The sequence below is a fragment of the Scyliorhinus torazame genome, chromosome 5 (genome assembly GCF_047496885.1).
Source record: "Scyliorhinus torazame isolate Kashiwa2021f chromosome 5, sScyTor2.1, whole genome shotgun sequence".
Classification (NCBI taxonomy): Eukaryota; Metazoa; Chordata; class Chondrichthyes; order Carcharhiniformes; family Scyliorhinidae; genus Scyliorhinus; species Scyliorhinus torazame.
Genome location: NC_092711.1, coordinates 67710222 through 67722275, shown reverse-complemented (window position 1 = coordinate 67722275; position 12054 = coordinate 67710222).

The window sequence follows — 12054 nt, the reverse complement described above, 5'->3', positions numbered from 1 at the left end:
GGTACCAGCAATCAGGACAGGGTCATAGCTCTGTTCATTTCAGCAGAGAAACGCGTGTTCTGAATGTGAGTGACTCTCGGGAGACAGACACCGCCACCCATCTCTGTGCAGTGGAGGCACGGTGAACTGAAGGCCATTCAGCTCCGTACAAAAATCTGCCGGGTGATTCCGAAAGTGCAGTTATCAGAGAGCTGGTCTTTTAACAACTTCCTCCCTTGGATATGACCATCAGTCGCCCAATCAGAGAGATCTGTTCCTTATTTGGGTTTATTCTTTAATATCAGAAGGGAAGGGCCAAAGTGCATTTAAATTCAATTATTTTTTGTAGAAGTCTCAACGAGACAGCATGTCCTCCATGGAGCTTTAAGATAATAATCATCGTGCTGTTCTGTGAGTCAATATTCAAAAGTCGTAAAGTGCAGAAAGACACCATTCGGTCCATCGAGTCGGCACTGACCCTCTGAAAGAGCGCTCTACCTAGGCCCACTCCCCCACCTTATCCCCATAACCCCACCTAACCTTTGGACACTAAGGGACAATTTATCATGGCAATCCACCTGACCTGCACATCTTTGGGCTGTGGAACGAAACTGTGTGTGTGTGTTTGTCTGTGTGTGTGTGTGTCTGTCTGTGCGTCAAGTAACAAGAGACCCAGCAGCGATCCCTAAAGTACACCACTGGACCGGGAGTACAGTAACAAAAACACCATAGCCGTCTGCCTCCAGTCTCTCAACCAATTTTGCATCCAAGACTTGCTCTGTCTGGACTGCTTCAGGGCGTTTGGAGTCTGAGATCACATTTACTACAGTGATCCATACAAATAAACTCCAACAGGCGGCGTTGGTACAGGCGCGCCTGAGAACTGTGAAAGGAAAAGAGAGATCAAGACAAGGAGTTTGTTATTAAGTGACAAAAAGTGAATTGCAATAGCTCAGATTGACCACCCGTCCGTGCTGGATGGTAGAGAATTGGACACAGTTCTGTGTTGACACATGGACAGTGGGAAGGTTGGTTGAACACAGTTTAAGGAGATTATGTGGATGCCGAGTGACAGAGAAGGGAAAATGCCTGTGACATGGATACAGATTGCAGATTGTCCTGAGTCGGATGGGGAAATGGGAGTGGTTGAACATAAATGGGAAGATGGGGAAAAGAAGCTGAATAATTGAGCAACATAAATTGGAAAAGAAACTGGTCAAAATAGAGAAGTAAAAGAAAGAATAAAACTACAGTTTAATCATTAAAAAAGAATGAAAATCGATGATACTCATGATTAAATGAATGGGATGTTACATCAATGCCACTGAGCAGGGGAGTACTGATTTCCTCAGTGCACCAGCTCAGCGACTGGCTGCATTCAACGCTCAGGGAGCAGCCCTTAGAATCAAGCGGCAGCGGCAGAAGCCTCACACGGGAGCAGAGAGGAATCATTCAGGATGTTGCCACATGGCAGAATCTCGTGTCCGGCCGTCCCCCCCCCCCCCCCCCCCCCCCACACACACACACCACCGTCACCATCAGGGACACTGACTGTACCCCTTTGTCTTTTCTACCCCTCGACAATGGGCTGTGAGAGACACAGAGCGAGCACTAGTAGATAGGCTTCTCTAAACTGGGCAGAAACATCTTTGACTGAGAGTTTGCTGCTGGACCAGGGGGATGCGCAGCTCACCACGGCCGCTCTCACACCCGGATGTGTTATAGGATGTGAAGGTTAGAAAAGGCCTATTCAATTATGTTTGTCTGCTTTGACTGCCGGTCGGATTGGATTCATCAGTTTGTTTTCTCAGCCCATGCTGGGTCCAGTTACATGACAGTTTGATGGGAGGTTGATGTGGTTTCCTCTCCCGTGTGTGACTGAGTGGCTGACAGCACCGCTGCTCATTGTGGCTGCAGCAGCCGGCGATCCTCCACATGATTCGACAGGCTGCAGTTTCCACCTACAGTTTGTGTACAGGGATGATGCTGATTTTTATCACTGTGTCCCAGAAGGCGCAGTAATACACGGCAGCGTCAGTCAGCTTCAGCCTCGATATACTTAAACTGATGAATTTCATCGAGGTCTGGAGATCCACGGAGAAACGATCTTCTGCAAAATCTGCTTTAAATTCATCATCATCAGAATTTTTCCTGAATACATACTCGGGCTGTGTGTCTGGGTGTTGCCGGTACCAGAGCAAGCTATAGCTGTCCAATGCAGTATCATAGGTACAGTTTAAAGTCACCCCACCTCCTTCCGTCTCAACCTGCGAGGAAATCGGCTGAGTGACAGAATCTCCGTGACTCAGATCTGAAAGAAAATCATAACAGAATATGGTAATCGGCTGTTTACATTTTATTTCATACCATGCTTAAGATACGATGGAAACCATGAAAGGTATTAGTTCCGAAATGACCTGTTAGAAGAGCTCCCCACAGAAGCCAGATGCTAAGTGGCCGCATTTTTGCTGTGAGCTTTGTGAAACGGGAGTTGGATACTTGAAGACAGCCGATCTGATCCCCGCCCTGAATAATCTGCTGCCTTGTATCCGGATGTTCTCACCTCACTTCCTTCTGTCGCCAATGAACCGGGAAGGTAGTTAGCTGTCCTTCCGTGTCGAGGTGTAAGGTCTGGGTGTACGGATCAAACATATGCCGACTTAATGTGACCCGGAAGCAGATGCATTTTCCTGTTTTTATTGCCATTTTTTCAGAATCCCATTAACCCTATTATTCGGATAGTAGTGACACTTACTCCAGTCAGATCACACTCACGGCTCAGTTGGCAACTTTATTTTCTCCTTCAATGTTTTTCAACGCCGCTGTCAGGAATCAGGCATATTTACACTTGAATCATCGCATCATAGAATCCATGCAGTGCAGAAGGAGACCATTCGTCCCATCAATTCTGGACCCACTGAAAGTGAACCCAAGAAGGTAATGTGAGCCATTTTGAACGGTCTCATCGTTAGGGCGCCTGCTTAGGGAAAAGCCGGATATTGTCTCATGGCAGTTTGTATGCGACCATGCGGGGCCAACGTTTATTGCCATTATCATTTAAGTGTCAAACACATTCCCGTGAGAGAGCAGGTAAGGATGACATATTTCCCTCCCTAGAGGGAATTAGTGACAATGGTTAATGGTTGTCATTATACATTTCTATGCCAGACTTTTATTGAATTTAAATTTCACCAACTGCCGTGGTGGAATTCAATACACCACTTCCTCCCCGGTTAAAGACAGCGACATATTTCCAAGTCAGGATGCTGTGTGACCTAAAGGCAGACTTCCACATGGCAATCTTCACATGTATCTGTTGCCCTTGTCTTTCCAGCAGGTAGAGTTGGCAACTTTTGAAGGTATTCACAACGGTGTCTTTGTAATTTGCTGCTGTGAATCTTGCAGATGGCGCGCCCTGCTGTCAATGCGCACTGGTGGTGCTGTGAGTGAATGTTAAAGATGGTGGATGAAGCTCAAATCAAGGTGTGTGTTCTATGTTGGATGGTGTGAGGCTACTTGAGTATTATTGAAATGGCGCGAATCCAGGCAAGTGGGAAGAATTCAGTCACACGACTGGTGTGTTTCCTATCGATGTTGGGCAGACTTTGGGAGGTTGGAGACAAGTTCCTCGCCCCAAAATTCGCATTGTTTTGTCTGCTGCTTTAACGCCGTATTTATGTGATGGATCCAGTTAATGTTTCTGGTCAATGGCAACCTCCAGGGCATTTATGATCGAGGACACAGTACCAAGGGTCGCTGGGTGCATTTGCTCTCGTTTGAGATGAACGTTGCATGCTGCTTTTGTGGCATAGATATTAGCTGTCACTTATCATCCTGATTCTGAATGTGTCCAGGCCTTTCTCTATGTTAGGCTCAAATGCTTCAATAGTTCTGGGGTCTATGGCGAGGCGGATGACATTGAAGTATCCAAATAACGTCCACATAGAGCCGTCGATAAATGTGTGTCTGAATGCACTGATACAGAGACTGAGATAAATAGAAGGAGTTTGTTGAAATGTAACAACAATCAAGCAGTAAGACTATTTTCCTATCAGAGTAGCCGGTAAGCCCATGTCTTGCCGTGGGATTGGGATTGACATATTTCTGTATAGCCATGCGGACAGTGAGAAGGGTGGTTGAACATCGCTTAATTTAGGTACAGTGCAACACATGAACAGAGAGAAGAGAGACGGATTGACTGAAGAAAATACGATGATTGGATGAGCAAAGTCATTGAAACAGAGGCTAAAAACAGAGAGATGGCAGAAAGAAACATTACACTTTGAAATCAAAGAATTCTTGATGTGGAATAAGACAGTTCAATGTATATAATCGAAAGGATATTTGACCAAAACAATCGTGCTGGCGATTGCGGCTGCCCTCAGCGGAGAGACTACCTGCACTCAATGGTTAATTGTAATCGCCATGGAGCAGGCAGTAGACCCAGAACCACCGGCACAGTCCTCTCACAGGCCCAACAAGGAGGCATGTGGGAAAATGAATATGCAGTGGCGAAACTAATTTATTTCTGTGCGTTTTGTTGCGATCTGGGATGATGCCCTCATGGTGATTGAGAAGATGATACTAAAGCAAATGTAAAAGTTGATTATCAGTTCAAAAGGAGAATCCTGGGATGGTGGGAGTGGGTTAGGCGGTTTCCGATCTGAAAGGCGATTGAAACTTCGCTTTCTAATAGGCACACCTACTGTAAACCAAATCCTCTCACCGGATCCGAGATTTTTGTAATTCGGGTCAATTAATGCCCTTACCACACTATTGTTTTGCAGTCCCTTGGAAGAGCGAGCAAGGGCAGGGTTGTCACAGACATTTGGAGATTCAATTATCTCTACTTCCGCTCTATCACTTGCGGAGACAGCTGAGGGTCACTACACAATTCTGTCAGGTTGACTCTGATTGTCACCGGCCACTGCGTCCAATTATCAGAGCTCTCGCTCTGACAAGACCACAAGACAGCGAAATTGCTGCAGCATGCCCATTTCTGTGATTGAGTGGATCAGCAGTGCAGTGACATTTCTGCGCCAACAGTAACTTTCCTGCACTGAATAGTGTCTGACTCATGAACAATCGCGGGGAGCCATTTCCCAACACTCCTCGTCACCATCCCAAATCACTGTGTCTTTCCGATATGATAAAGCTCCCGCGTGCTGCAACTGAGAAACGACCATATCTGATGACAAGTAGCGATGGAGCATCTCAGACAAAAGAGGCAACCTCCAAGAACGGATAAACTTCCCCATTAACGACAATGTCAGAATCAACCTAACTCTGGGGCTCACATGTGCAAATTGTGATTAACGCCGTTATCAGGGAGCCAACGCGAAACCTCAGAACGTTTACTTTCGACGTGCTAATGTCAAAGCATAATGGGTATCCACCATAATGAACATCTATCATAATGTACATCAAACATAATGGGCATCGATCATAATTGATACTAATGACATATTGTGCAGCTGCATGACTGAAATAGTTAAATACAGGTAATCAAGCAGGTGATTTTCAAACAGCTGGACAGTGGCCGAGGCCTCGGCCAGTAGTTCTCCCGATGCAGTCAGGAAGGAATGCACTTCCGCAAGTACAATCATCAATAATTTGTTGATAAACGGAAAAATGAGCCCTCTAATGCCGTGAAACCTGTACATAAAGGTCGTGTGAACCGGTACCAGTTAGATTGAAAGCAAATGAAACTCAGTTGGTCTGAATGTGGGGATTGTTGCTGTTTATTTTGCAGCTAATAAAGGATCAAATTAGCGAGGGGATGACTGAATTTCATAAGAATATAAGAACATAAGAACTAGGAGCAGGAGTGAGCCATCTGGCCCTCGAGCCTGCTCCACCATTGAATGAGATCATGGCTGATCTTTTGTGGACTCAGCTCCACTTTCCGGCCCGAACACCATAACCCTTAATCCCTTTATTCTTCAAAAAACTATCTATCTTTATCTTAAAAACATTTAATGAAGGAGCCTCTACTACTTCAGTGGGCAAGGAATTCCATAGATTCACAACCCTTTGGGTGAAGAAGTTCCTCCTAACCTCAGTCCTAAATCTACTTCCCCTTATTTTGAGGCTATAACCACTAATTCTGCTTTCACCCGCCAGTGGAAACAACCTGCCCGCATCTATGCTATCTATTCCCTTCATAATCTTATATGTTTCTAAAAAATACCCCCTCATCCTTCTAAATTCCAACGAGTACAGTCCCAGTCTACTCAACCTCTCCTCGTAATCCAACCCCTTCAGATCTGGGATTAACCTAGTGAATCTCCTCTGCACACCCTCCAGTGCCAGTACGTCCTTTCTCAAGTAAGGAGACCAAAACTGAACACAATACTCCAGGTGTGGCCTCACTAACACCTTATACAATTGCAGCATAACCGCCCTAGTCTTAAACTGCATCCCTCTAGCAATGAAGGACAAAATTCCATTTGCCTTCTTAATCACCTATTGCACCTGTAAACCAACTTTTTGCGACTCATGCACTAGCACACCCAGGTCTCTCTGCACAGCAGCATATTTTAATATTTTATCATTTAAATAATAATCCCTTTTGCTGTTATTCCTACCAAAATGGATAATCTCACATTTGTCAACATTGTATTCCATCTGCCAGACCCTAGCCCATTCACTTAGCCTATCCAAATCCCTCTGTAGACTTCCAGTATCCTCTGCACTTTTTGCTTTACCACTTATCTTAGTGTCGTCTGCAAACTTGGACACATTGCCCTTGGTCCCCAACTCCAAATCATCTATGTAAATTGTGAACAGTTGTGGGCCCAACACTGATCCCCGAGGGACACCACTAGCTACTGATTGCCAACCAGAGAAACACCCATTAATCCCCACTCTTTGCTTTCTATTAATTAACCAATCCTCTATCCATGCGACTACTTTACCCTTAATGCCATGCATCTTTATCTTATACAGTAACCTTTTGTGTGGCACCTTGTCAAAGGCTTTCTGGAAATCCAGATATACCACATCCATTGTCTCCCCGTTATCTACTGCACTGTTAATGTCCTCAAAAAATTCCACTAAATTAGTGAGGCACGACCTGTCCTTTATGAACCCATGCTGCGTCTGTCCAATGGGACAATTTCCATCCAGATGCCTCGCTATTTCTTCCTTGATGATAGATTCCAGCATCTTCCCTACTACCGAAGTTAAGCTCACTGGCCTATAATTACCCACTTTCTGCCTACCTCCTTTTTTAAACAGTGGTGTCACGTTTGCTAATTTCCAATCCGCCGGGACCACCCCAGAGTCTAGTGAATTTTGGTAAATTATCACTAGTGCATTTGCAATTTCCCTAGCCATCTCTTTTAGCACTCTGGGATGCATTCCATCAGGGCCAGGAGACTTGTCTACCTTTAGCCCCATTAGCTTGCCCATCACTACCTCCTTGGTGATATCAATCCTCTCAAGATCCTCACCTGTCATAGCCTCATTTCCATCAGTCACTGGCATGTTATTTGTGTCTTCCACTGTGAAGACCGACCCAAAAAACCTGTTCAGTTCCTCAGCCATTTCCTCATCTCCCATTATTAAATCTCCCTTCTCATCCTCTAAAGGACCAATATTTACCTTAGCCATTCTTTTTTGTTTTATATATTTGTAGAAACTTTTACTATCTGTTTTTGTATTCTGAGCACGTTTACTCTCATAATCTATCTTACTCTTCTTTATAGCTTTTTTAGTAGCCCCTGTTTCTGTTGCCCCCTAAAGATTTCCCAGTACTCTCGTCCCCCACTGATTTTCATTTAATGATTTCCATTTAATGTGATTAAGCGTTTATTCTTGTTGACTGTTGATATAGGTATTGACATTCACCATTGACCATCGGCACCTGCACAGTTCATCCCCACACAATTGGGCAACGGGAAATCCCGAATAGACAAACTTCCTCTCTGCTTTCAATCAGCATCTCATTAATGTGCAAGTACTCATCATTTCCGCCAGAGGGCGCCGTCCTCACGTGTCCCACCGAGACTCAGTTCAAAGATTTCACCAGTTAATGGAAATATCTAGATTTATGAATCCAATTCAGAACGTCCATAAGACCATAAGGCCACAAGACATAGGAGTGGAAGTAAGGCCATTCGGCCCACCGAGTCCACTCCACCATTCAATCATGGCTGATTTCAACTCCATTTACCCGCTCTCTCTCCATAGCCCTTAATTCCTTGAGAAATCACGAATTTATCAACTTCTGTCTTAAAGACACTCAACGTCCCGGCCTCCACCGCCCTCTGTGGCAATGAATTCCACAGACCCACCACTCTCTGGCTGAAGAAATGTCTCCTCATCTCTGTTCAAAAGTGACTCCCTTTTATTCTAAGGCTGTGCCCCCGGGTCCTAGTCTCCCCTGTTAATGGAAACAACTTCCCTACATCCACCCTATCTAAGCCATTCATTATCTTGTAAGTTTCTATTAGATCTCCCATCAACCTCCTAAACTTCAATGAATATAATCCCAGGATCCTCAGACGTTCATCGTATGTTAGGCCTACCATTCCTGGGATCATCCGTGTGAATCTCCGCTGGACCCGCTCCAGTGCCAGTATGTCCTTCCTGAGGTGTGGGGCCCAAAATTGCTCACAGTATTCTAAATGGGGCCTAAGTAATGATTTATAAAGCTTCAGGAGTACATCCCTGCTTTTATATTCCAAGCCTCTTGAGATGAATGACAACATTGCATTTGCTTTCTTAATTATGGACTCAACCTGCAAGTTTACCTTTAAAGAATCCTGGACTAGGACTCCCAAGTCCCTTTGCACTTCAGCATTATGAATTTTGTCGCCGTTTAGAAAATAGTCCATGCCTCTATTCTTTTTTCCAAAGTGCAAGACCTCGCACTTGTCCACGTTGAATTTCATCAGCCATTTCTTGGACCACTCTCCTAAACTGTCTAAATGTTTCTGCAGCCTCCCCACCTCCTCCATACTACCTGCCCCTCCACCTATCTTTGTATCATCGGCAAACTTAGCCAGAATGCCCCCAGTCCCGTCATCTAGATCGTTAATATATGAAGAGAACAGCTGTGGCCCCAACACTGAACCTTGCGGGACACCACTCGTCACCGGTTGCCATTCCGAAAAAGAACCTTTTATCCCAACTCTCTGCTCTTCTGCCTGACAGCCAATCGTCAATCCATGTTAGTACCTTGCCTCGAATACCATGGGCCCTTATTTAACTCAGCAGTCTCCCGTGAGGCACCTTATCAAAGGCCTTTTGGAAGTCAAGATAGATAACATCCATTGGCTCTCCTTGGTCGAACCTATTTGTTATCTCTTCAAAGAACTCTAACAGGTTTATCATGCACGGCCTCCCCTTACTAAATCCATGCTGACTTGTCCTAATCCGACCCTGCACTTCCAAGAATTTAGAAATCTCATCCTTAACAATGGATTCTAGAATCTTGCCAACAACCGAGGTTAGACTAATTGGCCTATAATTTTCCATCTTTTTCCTTGTTCCCTTCTTGAACAGGGGGGTTACAACAGCGATTTTCCAATCCTCTGGGACTTTCTCTGACTCCAGTGACTTTTGAAAGATCATAACTAACGCCTCCACTGTTTCTTCAGCTATCTCCTTTAGAACTCTAGGATGTAGCCCATCTGGGCCCGGGAATTTATCAATTTTTAGACCTCTCAGTTTCTCTACCACTTTCTCCTTTGTGATGGCTACCATATTCAACTCTGCCCCCTGACTCTCCGGAATTGTTGGGATATTACTCATGTCTTCTACTGTGAAGACTGACGCAAAGTACTTATTCAGTTCCTCAGCTATTTCCTTGTCTCCCATCACAAAATTACCAGAGTCATTTTGGAGCGGCCCAATGTCAACTTTTGCCTCCCGTTTGTTTTTAATGTATTTAAAGAAACTTTTACTATCATTCCTAATGTTACTGGCTAGCCTACCTTCAAATTTGATCCTCTCTTTCCTTGTCTCTCTCTTTGTTATCCTCTGTTTGTTTTTGTAGCCTTCCCAATCTTCTGACTTCCCACTACTCTTTGCCACAGGAAGACATTAATGTTTTTCATCAGATAAAAGAAGCAGGAGCCTATATAGCCGTCCGTGAACCTACCTAAGGTGGGGTAATGCTGGGCAGGTCTTCTCCAACAGCCCAAAAATCGATTCTACTTTGGACAAAGATTTTCAGGTGATTTCCGTCACGGCCTGTTTCAAGTTTACGTGACTGACGCGGGGTGAAATGTAATTAACCTGATGGTGCGACTCACAAGGTGAAAGTATCATTTCAGTCTCTTTGGGAATCTGTTCTGAAAGCTGTTTTTTCTGTTATGGTCAGTATTTCTCCAAAATTAAGCACTAGAGAAAATCCATCTAAAAGTATAGACAGTTCAGAGTTGCATGAAAACCATTGTGTAAAAGCTTCCAGTCACACGTCCGACAGTGGCATCAAATAAACAGATAATCTGAGGATGGCACGGTAGCGCAGTGGTTCGCACATTTGCTTCACACAGACAGTGACCCGGGTTCGATTCCCTGCTGGGTCACTGCTTGTGTGGAGTCTGTAAGTTCACCCCGTGTCTGCGTGGGTTTCCTCTGGGTGCTCCGGTTTCCTCCCACAAGTTCCGAATGATGTGCTTGTTCGATGTGCTTGTCACTTTTCCCTCAGTGTACCCGAGCAAGCGACAAGAGGATTGCACAGTAACTTCATTGCCGTGTTACTTGTGACACTAATAAAGATTATTATAAATGTCTGATTCGAGATCGTGCTTAAAATCAAGCAATGCAGACTATTTCCTCACCAGATAGACCGCACACATTGTGTGACTGTTTGCTCAATCGGATAATGTATGCTCTGACTATTAGTACGAAGTCTTACAACACCAGGTTAAAGTCCAACAGGTTTGTTTCGATGTCACTAGCTTTCAGAGCGCTGCTCCTTCCTCAGGTAAATGAGGAGGTATGTTCCAGAAACACATATATAGACAAATTCAAAGATGCCAAACAATGCTAGGAATGCGACCATTAGCAGGTGATTAAATCTTTACAGATCCAGAGATGGGGTAACCCCAGGTTAAAGAGGTGTGAATTGTCTCAAGCCAGGACAGTTGGTAGGATTTTGCAGGCCAGATGGTGGGGGATGAATGTAATGCGACATGAATCCCAGGTCCCGGTTGAGGCCGCACTCATGTGTGCGGAACTTGGCTATAAGTTTGTGACATGAATCCCAGGTCCCGGTTGAGGCCGCACTCATGTGTGCGGAACTTGGCTATAAGTTGGCTATAAGTCCAACGCCAGCATCGCCACATCATGGCTACTATCGACACCGCACAACGCCGGCATCTCCACATCCTGACTATTAGTATCTTTACAGAAACCAGCGAGCAGAAAGATTGTTGACCAGCTTCTCTGTCGGCTGACACGTGGACAGATCAATTATCCATACACCAGATTGCTGCTTGATGTAGTAACTTTAATTGAAAAAAAGTGGTTAAAGTTTAGCTGTTCAGCCATAAAGCTATTGATTATAAATTTAGGTTTTGCTTATTTTTTAAATTTATGATAAGCGCATGATCAATAACATGTTGGAAATATTTGCATGGTTTATTTTCGCAGAACTCATTGATTCCTCTTGATTTTCTCGCAGTCCCATTGCTCTCCAAACTCTGAGTCACTCCACATTTCATATCGATTTGTATAATCTGAGGACAGCGGTTCAAATATGCAGCTCACCGCCAGTTTCTAAAGGGATGGGCTATCAATGTTGCTGCCAGTGAAGCCTACACCCTTGAAGGAACAAGCAAGCAGGTTCTGTTCTAGTCCTTCAGAGGCCACTGCATGTCTATTACTCCTCTTTTCTATCCTCAAGGCAGTCATAACAGTTAGAGCTAAGCACTGATCCTGAGGAACTCTGGCCTTTGTGCCACAATAACATTGGCTAGTCGGCTTGACAGACTCACCGTCATCGACTGACGCCCTTCAGATGATTTTCTTCCCCTTGTAAAAGGACAAACTGACCCTCGGCTTTTTCGATGCAACGTGAGATCTCAGTTTTTATTTTAATTATATTTGGGCCGTGTGCTT